The sequence below is a fragment of the Brachyistius frenatus genome, unplaced genomic scaffold (assembly GCF_029030835.1).
Source record: "Brachyistius frenatus isolate BFR_SWC_R1_liver_20210118 unplaced genomic scaffold, ASM2903083v1 Contig_50, whole genome shotgun sequence".
NCBI lineage: Eukaryota > Metazoa > Chordata > Actinopteri > Embiotocidae > Brachyistius > Brachyistius frenatus.
The window spans coordinates 1918214-1940698 of NW_027210649.1; the positions used below are offsets into that span (position 1 = coordinate 1918214).

General features: G+C 39.4%; 1 protein-coding gene across 10 annotated transcripts in view; it reads right to left on the bottom strand.

Annotated features, from left to right (window-relative positions):
* camta1a (calmodulin binding transcription activator 1a) overlaps positions 1 to 22485 on the bottom strand; it is a 284686-nt gene that overhangs the window by 236058 nt on the left and 26143 nt on the right. Inside the window, exon 2 of one of the 10 annotated variants that reach the window (XM_069704350.1) lies at positions 237 to 317. The exons of the other annotated variants lie outside the window; for them this stretch is intronic. The gene's annotated coding sequence lies outside the window, so the exon portion shown is untranslated. The remainder of the gene's footprint in view (positions 1 to 236; positions 318 to 22485) is intronic. 10 annotated transcript variants of the gene reach the window in all.

Consider the following 22485-nt stretch of genomic DNA (forward strand, 5'->3'; position numbering starts at 1 on the left):
AGAGAGAGACAAGTGTGAAATAAAAAGGGATAATAAATTAAGAGAATGCAACAGTTATAATTTTACAAATTGAAACAATTATAACAGCCAAACAAAAGGAAAGGAAAATAAGTCAAGGAGGCAGAAGCAAGTTGAACAAAACAATTCAGTGTGAGATAAATGGCAATGATCATGACACATAATGGCAAATGGTTCAAATCAATCATAATGCACCAAATAAAAAATGAAATGATTACCAAGCTTATGCAGGAGGTCAGGGGTCAGAGGTCAAGTTCAATATAAACACGGAAACCATTATGGCGTCTGCATGGATGTCTCTGGAAGAAATAAACAGGGAGTTGAAGTAAGTACACTTCACTGTAAGTGCTGTTTAAGTCCTGCATCTACTTGACAATATGTAGCACTCAAATATTAATGTGACAAAATGCTGTAGTAAGCACTCATTCACAGCAGTGCACAAACCAGAGATGCTCAGTTTCCTTAAGTGGCGGTGGGCTATTTTCAGAGTTTAGTGAATCGCAGACACACTTATTCCAGCCCTTTACAACAATAGAAGGCATCTTTTTTTATCATCCTATAACAGTGTCAGGACCATAAATTAAGTGTTTTCTCATTTCAAAACCTCTCAGCAAAATTAGGTAGACAAAGCAAGACACCAATGCAAAGCTAACACATCACTCATGCTTTACGTTTCATGCTTTTGTGGCCGCCACTTTTCCTACGGTTACACACAAAGCAAGTTCTAAGACAGCGTACACAGTGCAGACACTAGTAAGACAAAGAGTGTGTCTGATTTTTATTTTTTTGTTCAACCAAAAGAAAATAAAAAAATAATCCTATAGTAGCCTAGAAAACAGTTTGAGGCTCCAGCACACCGAAGCCAACAAAGGCATTACTCTTTGCCAAATAAAGAAAAACTACACAAATGGCTGTGCAGCCGAAGCAGAAAGTATTCATCTATTCAAGTCTGCACATTTTGCTATGCATAAAATGCTTCACATTTATTTCATATTGTTTGTGTGAAGTGAATAGAAAATGCACCAAATAGAACATATTCTTTCAGACATTATTCAAATCTGCTACTCCATCTTCAGTCTCCAGAATTATTCCTGCAGTGTTCCTCACATGATCCCTGTGCTATCAGTGACCAGGTCAGTGACACTGCATCTCCACATGTACACTGTATGATTCATTAGAGGATACTAAAACAATGCAGATCCTAACATTGTGAGAGTAAGACATTGTCCATGCATGGTTAAAATTCAGCAACAAAAAAAATTCTACTAACACATAACTGCATATTTGACAGTGGAGTCCAATATTACACCCACTAAAATATCATCTCATCTTCAGTACAATGGGCTGATGACTCATTTTTATTTAATTGAAACCCAAGAAACCGTACTTGTCGACTCTTAAAACCTAAAAATTCACTTAGGAGCATTTCAGGGAGCAAATGTCACACTTATCAGGGAAAACGGCACAAAATAAATGGTTTTACAGAAGAGAAACATGTTGCTAGGTCCTCGACCCAGCCTGAGCATGAAATCCAAACAGCATTCGATGTAAGACAACACTCTGTACACATTTGGCCCAGAGGCAACATATCAGCACTGAAACAAGAAGGGAAATACCTTTCAAAACAATACCAGGTTTTATTAGTGTCTCGCACCTTGAGAAGATCATGCACAAACTCTCAAATAAATATATTTCGAGATTCTTCTGTAGTGCAATGAAATACAGAAACAGCCCAAGGCTCGGGGAGACACCTCGGAAGCTTCTGCATCTGTGTGCGATTAGTTCCACTACCTAAGATAAAGCATCCAGAGCAAATGTAACCCTCATCATAATCTGTGTGTCATGAACGCAGGGGAACGCTCAACCAGAAAACAACAATAACCGCTGTACGGTATAGCCTACCACTGTGACAGTGGCTGGCGTAAACCATAGTCCTGCCAGTGTTCTCCACCCATCATTAATTGTCTGATCATTATGGAAGAAAAAAAACAGCACGGGAGTGAGCAGACGGCAGCTCTCACAGGTATTAGCTGCTAATTGCCGTCAACTAAACAGGCAGCACTTTCTGGAGAAAACAATCTATATTAATTCTTCCTATTCTACCCTGCAGAATGCACACTGGAATTTCTTTGGTGCACAAGATAAATGCTTATACGATAATTACAACTAATTGTGCAAATAATTGCAAAGCTCTCGTGCCACCTATACCCCCCTAAAAAACAAAAGCAATCTATGTGGCTCTTGACTGTGCAAATTAAACAGCCTTATTTCTCTATAGTCTCTGCCCTCTGGTCATTCATTTTCCAGCATTTGTATCTGCTCTGTGGTAAAAAAGCCAGATTTTGCTCAAAGTGAGGGGAAGGGAAATGGAAGGGAGCTGATGACAGGGATTCATGGATGCTCTGAATGCAGACATGCTGTTCCCGCATCTTGCCTCTCCCAACAAAACATTTGAAAAGCTTCAAAAGCCCGGAGCTTTACGCTCTGGAACACATCTTTTGATTATATCCAAGTCTCCTCCTTTTAAGGGATGGAGAAAAAAAGAAACAAACAAAACATCACCTGTGTATCGAGATAGCCTTTTGCAGGAGGGTTTTTTTTTTCACCTAATCCTTTTCATTTCAGGTCAGTAAAATATTAGTGCTTTCTCACTGCTCTGATGGTCAAATCACATTTCAAAGGTTCTGTGTGCCTCTCCAGCAGAGGGATGGAGGGAGGGAGAGAGACAGGGCAGTGGGGAGCTCAGGCAATCCCCCATCTATTACAGACGAACCAATCATCAAAGACAAATTACAGTACACTTCACTGGGATATGCTAATTCCAAATTAGATGCAAGTCATCAAAAGATCAGCATTGCAATATTTTGCATCTACAAATTGAAAATGTCTGCTTTCAGAACAGGTTATAATACCAATATAGGAAGAAAAGAAAAAACATGAGCTCCATCCAGGCCCACAGGCGGCATGTACTTTAAAACCTAGTTCAATACAAAAAGATTTATGTGGCATTTTTGCATAGATGTGCTTCAGTAAAAGAACTGCAGTTGATCATTGCCGATGAAAAATCGTGGCTTGACTTATTCTCCCGAAACTTTATTTTACTCTGGTTTTTAAATAGGCGCTGTCAAAATTCACAGTCATCTCTAAGTAACAACTCATTAGCTGCGAGTTAGAGTCGTTGTCTTCTTGTACATAACTCATTTTGTTTTCTTTTTTGTAATCTATTCCTGGATTACTTGTAAACAGTATTCATGACAGTATTCATGATAACTGTATGTTTATACGCCCACTTCAGAATAAACAAATGATTAAATCTAAATTTAGTTTGCAAAACAGCATCTACCTATCCTCGCCTTCTCAAAAATGTTGAAAATTGTTTTCTCTGCTCTCTCTGTCCTCTGTGCTGAAAAACATCAAACACATTATAGTGGAAGCATTTATAATGTAATTTTCCTTGTGATCATAAACACCTCCATGACTCATCTTGTGTTTTGCTACATTTGTGCTGGCGTGGTGACCTTCATTCAGTCCCGCACATTATCAATGTGCTGTTGATTTATAGAAGAGGGCAGTCAATAGTTGACATTAATTACACCCTAAGCACATCAATTGTCAACATAATAAAATATAGTAATATAAAAAAAATTAACATATATAGAGAGAGGCAAATAACAGGTGGATGCAGCAGCATCATTAGTAGATTATGGCGGTTTTTCTCATCTAACTTTCACTAAGAAAGCAAATAAGCATTTTTTTTTTAATTTGATGCTAATTGTTTGTGATATAACACACAAACAGAACTGTGACATTTCAAATATTCATTAAATGTTTACTCCGATTAAGCTTTTTTTAATGAATCCAAAATCCAAAATCTGTCTATTTTACTGCTTACATTATAAAACAAAAGGTATATTCTCAATATGTTGAACAGGGATAAAATATAGATCTATGGAATGCAATGACTTGTGAGGCTACGTCATCTGATCAGTAGATACCACTGTCTACCATCATTGTTCTGCCGAGGTGTTAATCGTTGATTTGAGGAGGAAGACTGCCAAAATGCATTTAGTTTAAACAATAGAAACACAGACAGACAATTACCCAGTCCAGAGGGAGTCACAGACTAAAGAGCTGGTCAATATTTCCGTGCAACATATGCATCAAAATGGCTGGGTCAGCTCCAGCATCTTGCTGCTCTTTCTGCTCTCTCCCTCTAAGTGCCTTTTCTCCCAATCCATGTCCGAGGGGAGGACGATTGCCACATCACTGAGGTGTGAATACGTTGATGAATTTACCCTTTACGTTTGACACCTGATATGTAAAAGCACGGCTTATGTTCAGAAGCAATGAGCGGTGCTTTGACAATGTCAATATTTCTCTCCAACATGCAGAGTAGGCATATAGACTAATGACAGACCGAGTATATCAGCAAATGAGAGCACAACAGGGGCAGAGGACTGCGTGTGTGTGTGGGGGGGATTAATAGCTCCAGCAACAAATGACCTGACAGGACAACTGCAAACACACCGACAGACGAAGAGGAAAACATCCACACAGCGCATCTACACATTCACATACACAACCACAGGGAAACATATTTATTTTTAAATACAATAGCAGCCGTAAGGATACACTCCGACAGTTGCCTGCATGTCACTAGTGGTAACATGTAAAAGGGAATAACATTTGCAAACACCCATGTAGCTTTGTTTCAAAGGCTCCCTTCATCAACAGTATCTTGTTGAGGAATATAACCAAACTCCTCTGTGACTTTCACCCATGGCAGCCTGCTTTATTTAAGGCAGTTGTAGTCGGGTAAACAGATTTTTATTTCTTCAGTTCTTCAATAAAAAGATCCCTTCCTAACACCGTGTGTGATGCCCCCCTGAGACCCCCCCCCCTCCCCAGTTATACCACTTCCCCATCCCCCTTCAGCATAAGGCTCATCACAAAAGGCACAACAAGGATATATTGTCAAGAATTTTACTTTTAGCTAGTGCTGATTGAAAGAGGCTGACTTTTATTCTCTCAAGTGCACCCTTTCTCTTTTCCCTCTGCCATGGTACACGAGGGTACCATTACGGTGGCTGTGGACTTCATCCATTCATCATTCTTCTCACCTATGAAGCAAAACACACATATATCAACCATAGCTGCCCTCCCACTTCCCTAAATCACGCTTTGTTCTACTGTGTGTAAAGAAAACTGCCTAGGCTTTGGACACCAACACCCACTGAGCCAAAGGAGAGGGGTGCTGCAGGAGAGCTTCAGTGTTTTGCTCTGCATAGCCGAAATTAAGAAAAAAATGGAAGAAAAGCAATCATAGTTTTTCATGTGTACGATTTAAATACCTTTAACATTTAAAATTATATCTTTCTGATTTTGCAATGTGGAGGAAAAAGCAATCTTGGGTATTTGTGCTAAACGTGGCACAAAATAGACCTTTTTTTCTGATTCTGTTGAGATTAAGTCTCATTTGGAAAGGAAGCAATTCCAATTCAATCCAGGAGTTTAATGACTTTGTTCAGTGTAGATATTATCATAAGTGAACCTATCTAAACAGCTTGCAGCTGGTTAAAGCTGTTGTGTCCTCTACAGCTTTTTCCCAGGGTTTCAGCCTTAAGCATTTTCTTGCTTTAAGAGTTTATAGGTGATATCTGGTTTCATTATAATAGTACAGTAAAAATCACAGGCTACACACTCAAACCAATGTCTAAAGAGATAAGAGGAAAATGAATATCACCTCATGTTTTGAGAAGTCTACCACTTGAATACATTTATTTGAAATGGCTGTCACTGGTAACGCGGGTCAGGGATGCCAGTGATGAGCCATGTTTAAAACCAATCCGGAGTGTACTTTCTGTACTAATTACTAGCACAGAAATGTTATTGTACAACTCCGTAACACGCCAAAACATGTAATACACTCGTGAGTCAACTGGAGGATCCTGAGTTAGGGACACAATTTGCCTTGCCTTGATGTGAAAAGTAAGATGGCTCTGTTTTACGCACCAAAAACCACGTGGTTTGCTTAAAGAAAAGATCACGGTTTGGGTAATTCGGTTAATTTTAGGTATCAAAACTACTTGCTTAGAGTAAGGAAATAGATCATGGTTTGGGTTGAAATAAGTCATCTTATGTTAGTAACATTAACTAGGTACTTGTTGCGTTATGTACGTAGCTCAAGATACTTCAAATAAATGACTTCTGCTGTCCCACAGACTTGTTCACTGGTCGTCTGGGTGATAGGTCCTGTGTTTGTTCCATCAAAACATGGCCTAGGCGGGGTAAAACGTGGTAGAGGAAAACATGACATAGGCGGCGCAAACATGGCATGATACTATGGGCTGTACTGTGTGAGTTTTGGTGAGAATGTCTAATAACTGTTGTGTGGGTCACAATGATTACATCTACCATAATCTGCATTTAAGGAAAGCAACATATTTGGAATCAGGATATTTCTCTGGAGGTTCGAGGTTTGCTACCAATCTAAATTTAACGTCCTCAGTTTTACAAAATTCCCTTATTTAATCTAATATCCTTAATGTATCATTATACATTTAAAACGTCCTCCTATTGAAAAAGCATTGCATAGAGGAAGGACATGTTCGCTTCATTTGAAAATGCAAAGGGTTCTTATTCAGCAGTACAAGGCTAGTTTGGCTTTACGTCAGCTGGACACCTTGTCCTAGTAGATGGAGCATGACTGGTTTGCATACTGTATGTAGGAGAGTTAATTGTGGTGGGATTATTTGCCATTTATTCATTACACAAGCAATTTCTCTTGCATTATTCATCTTCCAACAGGATCCGGGGCATGTTTTAATCATATTGAATGCAGATTGACAGTGCTGTGTCACCACTACTTTCAAATGAAAAGCCAGCAGATAGCAAGCCCATCTTTGTTCAGCGTCGCAAATGTTAAAAACTTGAACAGATTAAAAAACTGTCCATGTGCAAATATCACTGGCATCTTAATGAAAGGAGGATGTTTACATGTTTTTGATATAAAAGGATTGCAAAATGCCAACAAAACAGACAGCACAGCTTCTGAGGCATGTTAGATTGCTGTACAAGTCGCTGTGATACTTTCATGCGGCACAGCATGGGGGGGATCTGTCCTTTTAATCTCTAATCCTTTCCTCTGTAAAGAGGAGGAAAGGGTGAGGATCAGAGAGCAGAGAGAAGGTATCCTCTCCCAGACGCAGACCCATGCCAGGGCACTCTTCCTGTCCTGTACTGAAGCTGTCACTATTGGTGTCTGGAGCCATGAGGCAGGCAATTTTAGCGTTGTGCTGTGAATCGATACCCAATCACATCACGTTCGCAGGCAGCACATCAACCTGAAGAGGCCGTAGCGCAATTTACAGCATATTGTTTTTGGCCCTGGGAGCAAGCAGCCACTAGGAGCAATAGAAGCATCATGGCAGAGCAAGACAAGGCCTTGTCATGGCCATAACGGCCTTATCTCTGGTCACAGAAGTAGTCATATTAAACACGAGAGCCAAGGAGGGCTCAGGAACACACTGAGTGCATAATGTATCCGCTGTTTAATATTGGCTGTGGGACCCAACATGGCGGCTTTAATGCACGGATTCTCATCTTGACAAAGACCAGTTACAGTAAATCTATCGACCAGCAGGCTCGAGGTTAACTCTGTATACACACTGTGTATACCTGATATTTGTACTTCCTGTTTTAGTCTACCCATTTCAGGGAAAATATTTCCCATTGAAACAAGTAAATCTCCCATATAAAATGGAAAAAGGCAGACCCAAAATCAGATAGAGAGCTGCAACAATTAGTCTATTAATCGATTACTTGATCGACAGAAACTTAATGGTGATCTACTTTGGCATGTGATTATTCATTTTGTTCGACATTTTTTGCGAATATCTGATATGTCAATATTTTCCAACCGATATATGCACATGTTATTTTTCTCTTAATTGCAAAGAACCATCCAGTTTCTCCTGTAGTGGAATTTACATTATAGTGCCTACTTGATGGCCCGCTGGCAGATGAAGACATCAAATTCAATGCTTCTCAAAATGAGCACATTCACAGAGCAAATTTTTTTTAAAAAATACTTCAAGTTGTTATGGGAAACATGTCATAACATTTTCTTTTAAACAAAACTGTAAGTCTCTTTCTACCTAAACAGGCTTGCATGAAGCTCTTTCTGAGACAAACATTGCAAACTGCAACTTTGTACAATTCATAAAGCCTCCACACAGCAGATATGCCGTATTGTTGCAGCCTCTGTCATGTTAAATGAAAGAGACGTGAAGACTCTGCAGGCGTATCCTCACTCCAGGGACATGGTGCTGAGTATTTAGTCAAGCATAGAGAATGATTAAAGGGTCATTTTATCGGTCTGTCGTATCGGCAGGAATGTCCCTTTTGAGTCAATGCCAATATTTCATTTTAAAGCTTATGATGTGCCAATACTGTCACGCATTCCGAGTTTTGAGTCATTTATAATGAAATAATGCAAAAATTCTCTGATTCCTGCTTCTTCAGTGAGAATATTTTAGTCCTCCATGATAATAAAATGAATATTTTTTTGATTGGGGACTGCTGGTGGGTACAAAACAAGGCATTTCAGGATACACCTTTGGCTTTGGGAGATACTGCCCCACGCTTTTCTCTATTTTCTGACATTTTAAAGACCAGCTGACAACTGATTGATTGAGAAAATAATCAACAAAGAAAACAACCCTTACTTACAGATATAAAAACAAACTTAGAAAAGGCACAAAAAAAACTTGTTCAAACACAGTGCATGAATGGTATTTACATATGGTTATCAAACAATGCGTGAATATTGCAACAGGAACGGTAGTGCGCCCATGAGGGGAAACACCAGTGCAGGTGGGATTTGAAGACTCACACTGCGGGGGGCAGGGACATACTCATCATTCAGAATAAAAAGAACTTGATGTTTGTTTGTCTTCAACTTGCGTCTTGTCAAACCAACAAGTGGTTTCCATACACACCTGCAATCATTACCTTCACACAGCAGGGTACCCACAGTGGAACACACAGCCCCGCTGTGAGCACAGTGTGCTGCATGGATTAGAGGAGAGAGACACATGGTATTCTCTGGTGAAGCAAAAACTAAAGAGGCGTAGGCAAAACTACGCGCTATACATTACCACAAAGAATGTTAACTTCATGTCGCAAATGGACACGTTATGTGGCAACACCATACACTCTTTGAATTTAAACAGCAAATTACATTTATGATGACAACGATCAGACATTACTCTGAAGATGACAATGATAAGAGTAAAAGCATTGAAAAGCAATTAAAATCGCTGTCAGGTTGAGATAGCAGATAATTACTTCCATGGGAATGCATATTAATTTCATCAGAGAACATGCCTGTACATGCAATAGAATGCATTTAGAAAATAAGAGACGTATGGGGTTAATAATTTCAGATAGTACACCGTACAGGTCTGGTGAATTCTGCCCAAGCATGTCTCTTCCTGGTTGTCACTACAGTGAGAGCTGGTGTTGAGGTAACTTTCATCAATGGAGGTACTTGAGTGGCTTACTTGGAGGTAGTCCACTGTTCTTTAGTGTTCAATCACTAATCTGATCAGAAAGGCACAACAGGAAACAGGCCTATTATACGCAAGAATGAAAGACGTATCACTGCTGTTTGATTGATGCGGCTATTCCCCTGGGAGAATAAGCCTCTACTTCACTTTTAACAACTGCAGATGACACAATATGCTGTACCTGAGATGGTTGTTATGGCTACGTAATTCTCTTAAAATGATGCTTTTATTCAGAGCAAAACCAACTGAAGCAAGTCAAGGGCAAAACTGCTAAAGCATTTACTGGCACAGCTTTGTACGTGTTCTCTGACTTCTGCTTTAAAATGCAGTGAGGTTGTAACATGGTTTGGTTTGAGGGCTTTTTTGCATTTAGTTTGAACTGGATAGTGCTATGCAACTAAGCAAAATGTATAACTTATATCACAGCTAAGGCTTCGTGATCTGTGCTGCAATTTATCATTTTCATGATTAACTGATCTGCCAATTAGTGTTTCAATTATGGTATCAATCAGGGTATTTGGTATATAAAGTTTCTGAAAAAAAAAAAAAAAAAACAGCAGAAAGTCCAAGGTGACATCTTCAAACTACTCATCTTGTCTGACAAACGGTCCAAAACCCATTTACTATCACTTAAGACAAAGACAAGCAGTAAATCCCTCTTTAAGACGCTGCAGCTAGAGGATATCTGGCATTTTTGCTTGAAAAGTTTTTACAAGACTAAAATATATGTAGTATAGATTTAACTATTAATCAATCCTTCAAATAGTTGCTGATTCATTTTCCGCTAATTGACTTAATTAATCTGCTTTCATCCTGGTTCAAAATGATTTAAAAATGGAGTGGCAAGTCGTCTGCTTCTGTGAAATATTTAGTGAACGGTGAGTTCCCCTTGCGCTGTGGTCCCTGTCCCTGCCTACACCCACTCATGGCCCGGGGAGGATGCAGACTGCAACATGTCTCTGGCAACACTCATGAAGTCACGACAACAACAAGGAGGGCGGGAATTTCACATTTGCACCCCGCAAAAGATTTCAACACGTATCACACAGGCACCACACACACACACACACACACACACACACACACACACACACACACACACACACACACACACACACACACACACACACACACACACACACACACACACACACGTAACACAGCAGGAGTCACTAATGTAGCATCAAAGCCACGGCACCTGCAAACACTGCCAATTGTGTTCACATGTGACACTCTAATCCAGGATTCTGCAGTGGTGAGCAACTACTTTCATCCCTTTGCCCTTGAATACCTTTAATTTTTGACATCAGTGTAGTATTTGTTCGATTCGCTACACCAATTTGCTACAGATCTCTCCCAAACGACACTCAAGTTCACCAGACTTACTTTGATATTAAATGGGAAAATTCAAGAAAAAAAAATAAAACTCTGGAAAATATCTTCCTTCACCATGTCACAAAATTAAAACAGTATTATATAGAATATCAGATTGAGGATGCCATTAACAACCACTTTTAAAAAAAAACTAAACTCTGGAAAATATCTTCCTTCACCATATTACAAAATTAAAACAGTATTATATAGAATATCAGATTGAGGATGCCATTAACAACCACTTTTAGAAAAACTGCACCAATTCACTGCTGTCTTTGGCATTTAATGCAGTTTTTCCTGTTTAAAAGAATATACTTAAAATCATGTCAAATCTTATGAAGCTCAAGTTAAAAAATGAAGTAATGAAGAAAACCATAATTGGCTCAGATTAGAATGATTTTATTTATGTTAGAATTATAAGAACTATCATTTCATAAAAAATATTCATATTACTGTGATTAATTAATGTCATAATTATTCTATTTTTAATGGTCTAGCACTCGTATTTTATCTGAAAACACTACTGAAACCAGAACAAATGGTTCATTTCTATTTTTTAGTAGACTGTTCCCAATAACAATTCCATAACAAAGTCAACCAGTTTGCACATCTTTCCAAGATTACCTCAGGTCTGGGATGAGCAGATCCGGGGCTGAATACTAACATTTCCATTTACAGATAGCAACAGCTAATACCTTTACACTGATTAGAAGCTGTCAGTCATCTATTTGATTTGCAATCAATATATTGTGTACATTAGTGCACAGTATACATGACGTGCGCGGGTAAACTAGTAAATGCATCTAGTATTTCCACATTTGCAAGAATACCCATGCCCCCCCCCCTTTATGACGACATCACAGAACAACCCTCATTTACCACCTCGGATGTTCTCCACACAGAGATCACAGTGTTCATATAGACATATAAATGTGAATTTTCATCATATCCTCACGCAGAGCATATTAATCAGCAGTGCATCCCTTGCCAACCAGACCTCATCCATATTCCTGCAGGCTTATTGCAAGGGGAGCGGCTGGTGATAAAGCAGGATCGATATGCAGAGCTGGTAAAAACACAGCGAGTACAACAGCATGGCACAAAGGTAAAGACCAGAGAGGACAGCAGAGTGAAGGAAGGTGTCTGGTAAACTGAGTTTAAAGAAAAAAAAAACTTTATCCAGAGCATGGTAATAAGAGGAGAGAAAGCAGGGCTTATCCGCTTCTGCTATAGTTAAATAAAGCATGAAATATACATATGGTACACTGTAGGCTAAGGTGTGGTACAGATGATATTCTATTCATAGGGTAGGATATTTGCTCAACTTCTTTACCAGCTGTTTCAGTGGTACAAATATGCATTTTCACAGACCCTATAAAGGTAAACAAAACCTCACTGCTTTAAATGCCAGAAGGTGTATTGAAAAATACAGCAATAGTAGGTTAACTCTTCAGGTACTGTATTTTTCTTTTTTATACCAACAGAGAGGAAAGCATGTTCTGTAGTTCAGAGGTGGAAAGCATGCAACAGTCTAGCTATACTATAAGTTGGGACACACTGCTTTTAAACCTTTCTGACAGGTAAACCTGGGAAGGCATCAAAGATTTTCTCTCTTTGGCATATCTCAAAACTGCCACAGAGAATTGAGTGACAACTTTATTTCTCATCTGTTACATAAATCACGGAAATACAGTGAAAGTCAGCTCTACAAACTAAGAAATTCCCCATGCTTTCTAAGCTTCGAAGGATTTCTTTAACAAAGTTCCACACAGGAGCGAGAGAAAAAGTAATTTCTTTGACAGGCAGACATTATGTGATAGAGCAGACTTTTCACTGCATTAAAGAATGGGGCTCCAAACAACAAAGAGATAGTAGCTGTTTAAAAGGCCAATTTTCCAGTCCACATTGTCATTGTCACACTCTTAACTCCAAAGGCAGACATGCACTCTGGCATCAAAGGCCATTGATTTTCTAATCAAGAGCAAATGATGATTAAGGCATATCTGCCCCCTTATCTTTCCGTTTAAAATCCTCCTTTCTGGATTCAATTTGACTTTGGCTGTTTTGCTGCTGAGGGGAATCAGGACAGTCAAAGACAAAGACACCTTGTAGAGACAACGGGCGGTGTCATGAATGATTACGGCTAGTGGAACAGAAAATGATCACCCATCCTCCCTCTCCCTGGGTCACTAAAGGCTTGCTTTGTTACAAGGCCTTTTTATCAATAGACATGGAATCGTGGAAAGATTCGATTTCATAAATATTGAAATGATACTGTATTGTAATTGATGGCTGAGTTATAGAAAAATGGCTTCTCATTTGGTACTAAATTTTGACAACACGTGTCTTCAACCCCATACTTTTCTGAGTTGCGTTGCAGTTACTGGAGGCTTCTCTGTACGCAACAGACTAGCTAGCGTCTAACAATAGCACGTGGGGCATTTGAGGAACTTCGGAAAATGTTTTGCATCTAGCGAAAGCTAAGGCGTTTTAGTCACATCAGTAAACTGTAGTGTGTACCGCTTGCATGTGAGGCGTTGGGGAACATTGATAAATTGTAGCGTCTAGCAATACGATGTGAGGCGTTTTAGGAACATCAGTGAAATGTTGCATCAAGCGACGGCGTGTAAGACGTTCAGGGAACATCAGTAAATTGTAGCAAGCAGCGACATCGTGTAAGGCATTTAAAGGACGTCGGGAAAATGTAGCTACAGAAATAACCTGGGTTACACTCTCCCTCTTAACTCCATGAAAATGTCAGATTTGTAACATAAGGCACAGTCATTTTATTTTTGGTTCAAATGGATTTTATCACATTGCTACTGAAAAAAAAAAGTATCGCTGAGGAGCGGGTATTGAAGTAAGGTTATCGGCACTGGAACATTTTTGAACGATGCCCAGACCTACATGAGGCACAGATATACACAATCTCTGACGTGGCAGTTTTACAAAAATGTAAATGTGGAGGAAATCAGGTTCCCCCACAAGTGCTGTATAGACTCCCACCTCAATACTCTCTTAAATTCCCAAACTGGGTAGCAATAAACAATGTTAGAAAGGTTGGGAATGAACGCCCCATCTCTTTTACCCTGATAACATTAAGAAGTAATACTACAAAGCAGAGCCTACTCACCCTAAGGGTGCAAATGCTCATTTCTTAGCAGACTTCAATTATCCCAACTTTCTCCCCTAGTCGGTCTTCCCATGTATATGTTTAGCCTTTGTGATACACCTGCCTGAGGATGAGGGATTAACTTCCACCCTTCTCTCTCTAAGCTTGGTTTGGACTTTAGGTTTAACCGTCCTTCAGGACCAGCCCGGAGCTCAGCTTAACAATGACGCCCAAACCTCTCATCGCTCTTGCAGTCTCTCTTTCGCTCACCCTCTATTTCCTCATTCCAGCTCAGACCGTAAACATTTCACTGAAGGGGAAAAGAATCAAAGACAGATGGACATCATCAGTCCTGACCTTCAGGCAATGCCAGCTGAACATGCAATGCAATGTGTTGTGTTGTTAAAAGTATAGTTCTAGTGCTGGTGAAATAAACAGGACAGACAGACAGATAGTAGAGACAGACATAAACACATTGTAAAACATGCAGGTCCCAATATCTTTGATGAATAGGGGTCATTGTGTTACAGCTGTTTATGCTAATTACTCCAGTTTAATGAGTTATTACACCAGGTTTATTTCTCTCTCAGTCAAATAAGAAGCAATGATACTCGTTTTCCAGATTCATCACTCTCGGCTAAAAACCTCTAAGTGTTCATCACAGCCAAGCAAGACTGCCTTATTGTGATTGGAGGATCATCTACGGTGGATTTTATTGTCTCAGGTGTATTCATCCAGTTTCCTATTAGCTTTGTTCCTTCAAGTCTCCAACTCTGTGATGTCACTGTACCTGAAGCGATTGTGAGCACAGCATCCATCATGACGGAGATGAGAGAGTTGTGAGACATCTTTTGGTCACACAGCGAGAGCTGACTTGTGAGAGAGAGAAGCGAGCAGGCCACTGTTGGGTGCACAAAGTCCTCTGCAGACAGATGGGACAACAGAGGGAACTACTTTTGTTCCTTTATTATTTTCCTCTCTTATGGATGCCAACATATGTTCAGTGAGTTCATCTCTCAAAAGAAATTAGAAACAGGATGATCTCACTAGGATTTTGTTTGCTATATTTGAATACCAATGAGACGAGAGCATTGTATTGCATGTCCTTTCAAAGCCAGTGGACTGGTGGTTTCTGTGAAGTCTAGTCATCTATAAGCCACTCCTCATTCTGTGATTTAACCACCAGCCCGTGACTTCTACATTTTGTTAAACAGGTCGAGCCTGAATTTAGCTCAGTGAAATGATTCAAGAAGTAGTCAGACTGCTAAATCTGTTTTTAGTTGGAGAAAGGTACAAATGTGTTGCTCTGTCATTTCCATCATCAGATTGCTGAACTATAGCCGGTCCCCCATGATTACTTCTACCTGTCCTTATCGCTGAACACTTCGTACTGATGTAACCTGCTATTCGCTGCGGCTAGATTTGTGTTTTCTTATGGAGAGGTTTCTGTAGATTTTAACCTTAATCCTATCAGCTAATGTGAAGGCACTGATCCGCGCCTGTCTTGAAGGTTATCTGTGCATGTTTCACACCCACAGGCATTCATTATTTACATAGCAGCTCCCCCGAGGCACGAGCCACCACAGGAGGTGTAGATGGGAAATCTACCTCCCAATCTGCCAGCGACACATCCATATCTATACTGCATGGCTCACTGACTTAGGAGGATGTAGCATCAGGATTATCATCCGGTCCCCAGAAACTTCATCATCATCGGCACCGGCAGCTGTGGCAGCGGCATCAGGCTGGCATGTTTGCCTTTTAAATCAGGGGTTCCCCAACAGTGGAGCCTCAAGGGACCCATTTTTGTGGTGGTGGTGGTGGTGGAACTCGGAAATAAATCAGACTATAACAATGCTAACACCAACAGACCTCATTAAAAGCTGTCTTGGGGGATGACTACCTATAGGAACTTACAGTACATGCATTTTAATAAATCCTTAAAAATGACATGTTTACATTCAAGTGACAAATTCCTCTAGTGGCAACAGGACGCAGTGTAATGTAATTATAGTACCACAGAGGGAGGAGGTCGGGGTGGACGTATGGGACAACGAAACGTCAGCATTGCTTTCATTTCACTTGATTCCCCAACCTTAACCAAGTGGTTATTACCCTAACTATGAGGGGTTCCCCTACCTTAATAAAGTACTGATATTAATCCAACCTTGATCTTTACCTTAACCTACTTTAAACTTACCCGTAGGGTCATAATACAGGCTCGTTTTCATTTATGATCTATCATGATTTAGTGAAGACAAACATGCAGTGTCCTGTAAATCACTCCAGTGGGAATGGACACAAAACACGTTTTGTCAATTAATTTGGAGGACTAACTTACGAAAAAGGAGCATGATCTATCATTCGAGTAAAACTACAATAAAAATCACTAAGGTCGGGCTCTAAATCAAGTTTTAATTGGATGTCTTGGACAAAAAACAGGATATCGGCTGCAGTGTTTTTGAAGGTAATATATGTTAATAATGCTCGTTTTGATAATGTCTAAATCAGTCGTTCATCTAGCGTCCAACAGCCGTGTGGAGTAAGATAAATATGGCAGCGATTGGATGCAGCAGTTTCACAGCCTTATTCCATAACCCCATGGATAATTAATTCTAATGATACTTTTTATCTGCGACACCCATCACGATAAACATCAATGCGCAAACCTACTCATATGAATGGCTATTGAACGTAACACTGACCTTTCCAGACCCCCCCCCCCCGGGACCTCCAAAGACAGAAAAACACCCTGAACACTCACACCAGCCCTTTTAGTGAGCAGGGCTGATTTGATATTAGCATGACAAGGGTATTTATAGAGCTGCATATAGCCTCGCTCTCGCATCCTTTCTACACCATGGGCCCATTCCAGCCCAGACACTATTGGCAGCCCTGTTCACTCACTGGAAAAGCCATCATGTCAGCACACTGGCAGAAGATAGCATGTTGTGCTAACAGGTTTGGGGGCCGCTAGAAGAAGCCCTACGCAGTTCATTATGCAGTGACAATATACTGTACATTTCTTCTTGGATGCCTTATTGCACACCGCTGAGACAATCTGTCTCAAGATGTCACTGTTTTTTTTTGTTTTTTTTCTCAATCTAATACAGACATTGGCTCTTGCCACATTATGATGTCTTAAGCTTCTATCAGCATACATTGAAGAAGTAGTGTATAAAGTATTATGTATATGCAGATTATGTTTGGGCTTCCCTCCAGTTTTAACCACAAAATTTTAGATACTTCTGTGAAGGCATTACTATAAAAAAAATTGCCCAAACGTTTTTATGATATTTTATATCCTCTAGCATGTGCTACCCTAGTTGAACTGACTTTGTGGTGAAAGTCATGGTATTCGTATTTCACAGTGTAAAGTGAGTATTTGACAGTTTCTCTCCAAAGAAATGTGATGTTGGTATGGTCATTTATTAAATTACTTGTTAAAATAAATATTCATCCAGCAAACCTGAAGGGAAAAAAAATAAAAAGGTAGGTAATTAGTACTAAATGATTAAATGCAAATTTTTGTTTTGTCTTCAATAATCAAACAAAGAATTAAACAAAGTCTGGAGATAAACTAGGACCATTTTACAACCTTAGGCCTTTAGTGATGAGGCTTATACAGCCACATCAATCCCAGTGCAGTATGTTTATTCTAACAAGCACTGGTTCAAAAAGCCAAGGACACCAGGAAACTAGTCTCCACGTCCCTGGATATGCCCATTAAGATCAGCAAATCATCAGCCACACCAACAGGGAGAGCGAAGTAAATCAAATAAATAAGTTAGAATACCCCCGAGCAGATGTTTACATAAACATTACGGAGAAATACATTATGTATTGCCCAGTGCCCTGACTGCTCCGACAGAATTCTCCATTAGGTTTCCAGGTGTTCCTTTATAGTACAGCGATACACAGCTTTGATCAGCCTATCAGAACAATTCCCTCTTTCATCTTGGGGAATATGATTTGGTTAAAGGGAGATTTTGGATCAAGGTTCAGCACGTCCCTTCCTCTTGCTTAGTATTCATGCTGAGTATGGTAATCTGGTGTTGCTTAACTAAAAAGTCATCGGCAACATCAATTTCTTATTAATACGGAGCGCAAATATGCAAGAGGAGGGAGTAGAGTCTGAGCAAAACACAAGTGTGAGGAGTTTGGGAAAAAGAAGTACAGACATATTAAACAGTAAATACAAATCTAAACTTTGAATTTCAAGTTTTGATTTATTACTGTTTAAGAGTTTGATGCTCTATATGCCTTTGTTGTAAAGAATGTCTAATAGCATTTCAGAAATTTATCTTAAGGAAGGTTACACAACTGAATGACCGCAGCACTAGCTTTGACTATTACTCATACAATCAAAACAAATATTACTAAAAACTGCAAGTCATTGAAAGAGAATGTAAAGCTGTTTTTTATTGTTCCGATGACTTTGGTTGTTATTCTGGCCTTGATTTCAACAAAAATCCATAGTTTGCTCTTGTAAAAGAAAGCAATTTTAAGATTTGTACAGGAAAAACATACATGTACAGTTTAAAAAAAAAAAATCAGTCTAAAGGTATACTGACATAGCTACATGAGGGTTTCCTTGACTTCAAGCAGAGTGGAACATTTTGTGTCCTTTTAAGAGGAGGAAGATTGGCTCTGAGTCAAATCACAAACATGCACAGCTGCTGACCTTGAAGTTTGACCTTGTCAATAAAAACGTTTTTTGGTGTTGAAAGGTGGTATTACAAGTTAGACTCCAGTTCCTTTGCTTGATAAGAGTTAATGAAGTTCTATTCCCTTATTTTGTTTATGTGGAACACATCAATCTAACTTGGCAGGCCAAACTTGTTCTGGGCGCCACTGACTAAGTACAGTCTAAGCTCAAAAGCTAAATTATTTAGCCAGCAAGTCCAGTTGATAAATGTTAGCAGTGTAGGTCAATACATTACAGGAATGTGTGGACCAATCCTTTGGTAGGATTTATTATGCATTGGAGGAGATAAAGGCCATTGATTGTCTCCAACAAGGTCACAATAAGGTCTCTTTCTCAACTGAAAGGGGTCTATCTCCGGTGGCAACAACTCTAAAGTTGTTGTCACCATTTGATGATGCTACACAATGAGGTTAATCAAATCTGTGAAGAAACTAGGAAGTGTCTTACATCTACCAAGGATGCATAGTGATAATGGGCTGTATTTCTATGAAGGGATATCTAACTTTTACATTATTCATGGGGCTGTGGAAAATGCAATGGCAGTGCTAATATAATATTGACCTAACCCCAACACTACATGAATGGCAATAGAGGCACAATTTAACACACACATCTACACACATTGTGGAAAGTCTTACTGGAACATATATCTTCCTCTTATGATCAATTCACATACAATACATGATACTTGGAAACTCAATACAGTGGATGGTCTTCTTAAAGGTCACAGGAGTGACTGGACACAGAGAGAGAAACACACAGAAACACCCTTTATCGTCTGACATCAGAGCCGAACGATGAGATTGTTTTTGGTCGCGAAATACTCAGGAGGGAGTTTTCTCTCTTAATTTGCTGTAGTGTGTGGGCAGACAATAATAAACTGAAATAAAGCAGTGCTTGAATGGATTAATGGTTCATCAACCCGCATCTAATGAAGATGTGTGTGAGGCTGACTTTGTAGTAAACCACAATGTCTAAAAGATAGCAACAAAGTACAGACTTAAAACACAAACAGATTTGTATTTGAAGATTTTTTTTTTTTTTAACTTCTCAGTCGACCAGTGGAGGAAACTCTCTGCCAAATTTAAATAGGACCAATTTGTGGTAAAAATGCGTTTCACTAATACAATGAGGAGCTGAAAATGTGACAGGCAAGTAAAAACAATTCAGACAACGACCACGAGCGGCGCAGCTATCTATGCATCCAGCTTTTTTCCATGCCTGTGAACCTAAATCATACTGCAGTTACAAAAATGACATTCTGCATAAGAGCCAGGATTGTTCGAACAAGCCTCCTGTCCCATTCTAAATTTACAATTAGTATGTTTTGTTTTAGTGTGTCACGCATCGCTGGCTACATATAATATAACCCAAGAGTCTTTGTATAAAATGCAGGAAACCAGTCGCCAGCATGCCCTACTGAGAAAGTGCACATGTCTTGAGGGGAAACAGAGCCCAGCTGAAGCATTCATGCCTCCAGTCCGGGGGAGATTTCTAAGCATTTTCATTGTTAGATACCATCAAAGCACTTTCACGCCTTTCTACTTATAGTATATAAACATGACTTTGAAAAAATACCCTGCTGTGGGAGAACAGCAGAGCCACTGTGGGTCCATGTTGCCTCATCAACAGAGATTTCAAAAGGCAGTGCAGAATTTCAATGGTGCTTCAAGGTTCTGCTAAAGGACAGGCTGGAGGCGTGGAGGGGGGTGGGGGGGTGGATGAGGAGGACAGGTTATTATGGACTCTCGCAGTACACTGTGTTGACACCTCAACCTTTTAGGGTGAGCGCAAACGCTGCTGTCTTTCACCAAAAATCAACACCAACCGGCGTGAAAGGGTCAAACAACAATCCACTAAACATCGCTATTTAAAGCTGCAACTATTCTGATCTGTAAAATGAGGCAAAATACTGAGTTAGGCAAAAGAAAATACTACAGTGTGAAGAAAAAAAAAGACTCAAACTACTGTCACTGGTCAGAGAAAGTACTAAAAGCCACAGCTAAGAGCAGAGGAACCAGAGTGCTGTGTTAGACGCATTGGCTATCTCTAATGTACATTCATTCAAATAAGTTTCAAGTTCAATGCCTTACAAGCTTTGACATATAAAGGGATTAAACAAGCTGCATATCTTTAAGTGCAGCACTAAAAAATATTTAATGTAAAAATCATATCATTTTTTTATTAAATACTCTTTCACATCAATCGGGAGGTTTATTTTTTTTAAATCGTTTTTAAATATCGTTTCTTTTCCGCTCTTCGTAGCAAATAGCAGCAAAGACCACAAACTACAGTTTGTACTACAAAGAAGCTGCAAACTGAGTGGCTCGCAATCAACTCCCCTGCAGTAACTAAACTTTTCCTGGCAAAGATAGTTTTCAAGTAAGCTACACATATCACTCACAGAAGATAGAAAAATTTACTGCTACAGAATATAATCAAAGAGGAGAGCGGAGTAATAAAATAAACACTTCGCTCTGCTGTCACTCATCATTTCAGTGTCCACTTTCTTCAGTTTAGTATAATTCATTCTTCACTGCAAAACTGCTTTGTCCCCAGCTGTGATTGGATATACGCTTAGTCTGGAATTTTTTATTTATTTTTTGCCGAATTTGAGAGACTGCTGGAGAGAAGCTAACTTTTAGACATTCAGGTGATTAGAGCAATAGAGAGAGCAAAAGCACAAAGTGGATTCTGTCATTCCCGGCTTACGTACGACTTCAAACAGGAAAGGCTCATTGGAAAATAACAGAATAAATGATCCATCACAAGCGTTAGAAGACAAACCCACAGAGAGCTTCCTCATTCTGCAACTTTATCTGTGTTAAAAAGGTTTTTTAAGAACTTGCTCAGTCCTGGATCTGGGACCTGTGGGATGGATCATTATGTCCTTGTCAGCTCTATTTTTTTCAAATTCAGACAATGTTATTGATGTGTAAACATCTCAAAGGGAAAAAGGGACTTCACGTAAAGCCCACATGAACAAAGGGCTCAAGGACTTCCAACCAAAAGGACGTCTAAATCCTGCTAGACCAGGAGCCTACAAGCTGCCCGAATGGGCAGCTTTGAAAAGAAAAAAAACATTCAACTTATGAGGAATAACCTTTGATACTGTGAGTCATTGAGACACAAATATATAATCCAAAAGGTCAGGGCGACCTATGGAAGAGTAATGTTACAAAGTAAGATATATCTCAGCTATACCACTGAATATAAGGTGCTCAAAGAGTTTTATATTTGTGGCTCTGCAGATGTAGACATGCATGCTAACTACAGTTTTTGTATTTTTAGTTTGTTGATTTGGTATTTCACTTTATTATAAATAGACTTGAAATTAATCAATCTGGCTCACTCAGATTCTGACTTGAAGGTTTGAGACTGGACTCTTAAAGCAGCTCCTAGTTGACGCAAACACCAGTTTAGTTGGTCAGTATTGCTTGTAGATAGCAGTGAGGTTTTAGATGAGAGCAAATGACAGTCCAGTCAGCTGTGCAGTTACAGCCATGTCAGCCTGCCAAAATGTTCAGGTTCCTTGTCTGCAAATTTTATAAACGCATAACACATGCTGCAGGACAGCTAAAAATAAAAATCTGAAGATGGAAAGTGTGTGTGGCTCAATTCAAACACAAGTTTCTGTGAAACTGGGAAGAACTGCAAACATCAGCTTAACAGCCTTGTTTTATAAGCAATATATGTATATATAT